The following is a 3,483-nucleotide window of genomic DNA, read 5'->3' as shown; positions in this document are numbered from 1 at the left end:
GCAGGTAAGACCATGACTAATCACAAAGACTTGCCAATAACAGTCTTTGAGGAAAAGCAGAAAACAGCCATCAATTTCTAAGTAGGCTGAGTAATTACATACCACTGCCTCTCCAATGTGGTGCCAGTTTTTTTTTTTTTTTTTGTCTTTTTGCTCTCATCGGCATCATTCTTGGTTTTTATGACATGTCTATCTTCCAGTGAGTCCCCTGTTTCATCAGTCTAATAGGAGAGTATTGAGCAAAGCATTTCCAAAGGTGGTCTCCTCAGGCCACAACCCAACCCCTCTGTCCCTGGTCCAATTACAGCAAGAAGGAGARGACATTTTTATTGGTCTGTGAGGGCACATTTTCATGGCCGCCATAGTCTCCAATTACTCCTCCATCCTGAATGCACTGGAGACAAAAAAAAGTCACCTGCTGAGACCTGAGGAGTCCCAGCACACTTCCAGCCCACAACGTCTGACCCACTTCAAACACAAAAATCTTGCAACTTATTTCCACAATTGTGTATGATTGAATATGTGCTGGTCAGTGTTTCCCAGATGTATTGGGAAAGGAGACTACCTTAATGCCAGATTTTTCCACACATTATCAGATAAGGAATCTAAAGTTTTTTTCAACAAACCTGAATGTAACAGTTCCTCTTTTAATAAAATAGTTTAAAGTATAGTCGAATGAATGTCTTACAGGTTGTACATACGAATCAGCTAGTTTGTATGCACAAACAAGGAAAACTACAAGCACTCACAACATCCAGACATCAAGTATATATACAACTAGAAGCACTCTGAGAGTGCAAACCTCCGCCAAGATCAACTTCACCCATCCTGTAAGAGTTAATGCGCAAAAGCAGAGATGGAAACACATTTGCCRAATAAGTTCTGATGTAGCGAACATTTAAGCAGGCAGTATGCATGGAATTTCTTTTCCGTGGACTCCAATGTGAAAAAAAAAGTCAGACTCGTCACCCGACGTTATTCATTGTCAAACTGGTGTCGGWTAAAGCTCCCAAGTTTTCATCAGTCACATTTCATCGTGTAAAACATCTGTTGTATGAGTTTGTAATGGTTTGACTCTCTCTATAAAGTGCTTCCTGGCTCCCCCCGTCTCCAAACTTTGAGGCCTGGCAGCTCTCTGTTTACAAGCCTAGTAGTGAGAAACTGTTTTGATTGGTTGTTTCGGAAATGTGGTGTGTTTGAGGAAATGGGAAAAATAGGTTTCATGGTGCAGTCACGCACTTACTGGTCACAAAACGTTTTGTAAATGCGCATATTATGGCAAAAAATATTCATCATTAAATCTGGTTTTAACATTATTTTTTATAAAGTTTGAAGTCCGTGCTGTCCAATCCAGCTCACTGTTTTTTACAGAAGCCCTGTGAAAGCATCACAGCTTTGCCGATCTCAKWGKRTTAAAAGAAAAWAAATTCCTGTATCCGCACTGTGATCCAGAACATCACCAAAATTTAAAGATGTGTTCCTTGGCCCAGTACCCACATGTGATAAAAATGTCATGACAATCTGTCCACAAGTTTTTGAGTTATGTTGTCCACAGACAGACAGACAGACAGACAGGCAGACAGACAGACAGACAGACAGACAGACGCAACCGAAAGCATTACCTCACCCTTGGCGGAGGTAATTAGAAAAACAAATACAATATTAGAATAGAATATATGTGCATTTTTACAAGAAAAGCTAGTTTCTTAGAAATAAATACATAAAAAGTACTAAATCAATGAGTTTAAGTTATGAGGCATGGACAAGAACAAAAATCTGATTCTTTTGTTCTGGGAAAAATAACAATACTGGGATATCCATCTCCTGACTTGAGATATAAACTTGTTAATTGCTGAAGTCTAGAAAAATGACAGATTTTTTGTAGTTTCTCAAATAAAAAACGTGATTCTGCATGCTCAGAAGATAACTCAGCCACCACCACACCAGATGTTAACTCGTTCTGTAGGATTCTGGCATTTTCCCTTGCTGTTCACTGATTGGCTGGCAGCAATAGACAGCAGATCCCATTAAGAGTTCCAAGGTTTTAAAAGGCCACCTGGAGTATCTCTTCTTTGTGGGAACRTTGCTCACATACGGAAATGTTTGAGGCCTTTAGCTATTTTTCTAGTGTCAGATTGTACTTATCTGTGATTTTTCCTGTGTCCTTCTAACAAACCTCTGCCTCCAGAGAACAACCTTATCTTTGTGTATTGAACAAAACTGCAAACCTCTTCTTACATATCTGCCTACCAACTTTAGGCCTGAGTCACACGGAAAGATAATCATGCCGATTTTTGTCCTTCCGACAATCTTAAGGAAGTCCAGATAATCGTGATGGTTTTAAAGATAATCAYAGCAGATATTCCTGCTGTGAGTGGTGAGTTAAGAGTGATCTAGTTGGCTTGGGAGGACGTCGGGACCGCTCCGACCTCAAATCGGGGCATGTTTGATTTTTTTTGGCCCGATATCACAGTGTGTAGTGTTTACCCGAGCTCGCAGCCTGTTGAATGAGACATGTAGCCAATCAGAAAGTAAGGTGACGTAAACATGGAGGGGATTCCAAAATACAGAAAACAATAAAACTGTCATGACTCACCAGAAAGTCAGCTGGATGTTAAAAGTCCTATGGAATTTGTTTTTCCTCTGGTAAAAATAGTCCACAAGCGATCCACATTGTTTATTCCTTGTGGCAAATATTTACTCTAAACTCACGTCTCTCTGGAGGTCACGTGAGATTTTTCCTCTGACATCTGAATTCTTGCGAGATTTCAGGAAGTCTTGCGTGATTTGATATCTGACATCTGAATGTTCATGAATGAAATATATTTTCGTGTGGTGTGTTGTCTCTTGCCATGTGACTGTACACCACACATGGTAAGGCCAAACCTGGTAAATCCATGATTTTTTATCCTCATGTGTGGGCTCTCTCAGTCTTTGAAAAGCATTCGACTGTTTTAAAATCTTGTAGTGTGACACAACCTTACCTGCACCTACTTACCTGACTCTCCCACCCTCCTCACCATGCTCTTGACCTCCTCCAAACTTGTAAGAAAAAATCATCAAAATCTTTCCTGAACATTTTATTTACCCTCTTTCTCCCTTGCTCCCTTGTTCATGTTGTAAATAAACCATTCACTTTCCTTTACTCCTGGTCTGAGTATGTTTCCTCTCAGTCACTGTGATTTGACAAAACCTGGCATTTATGATACATTTGTGTAAAACTGGCTGAGTCATAGCCATTTTGTTTCCTCCTCATTGGAGCACTATGGATTGTAGATGCCATGTCCAGTCACCTCAGTGCCTGCTGGTGACTCTCTGAGCTTCCAGGAGAACATTGCAAATTCTGGCAAATTTTATTAAGAGAGACACCTGTTGTTATCTTCAGAGGATGGACATGTTTGTGAAGCCATATTTTTGTACTTGCTTGAGAGAAAGATGCATTTTAATCCAGGGTATAGTTTAATCCAGCGTATAGTTTAATCC

This window comes from Austrofundulus limnaeus, unplaced genomic scaffold, assembly GCF_001266775.1.
Source record: "Austrofundulus limnaeus strain Quisiro unplaced genomic scaffold, Austrofundulus_limnaeus-1.0 Scaffold62, whole genome shotgun sequence".
NCBI lineage: Eukaryota > Metazoa > Chordata > Actinopteri > Cyprinodontiformes > Rivulidae > Austrofundulus > Austrofundulus limnaeus.
Note: the sequence above shows the minus strand (reverse complement) of the source record.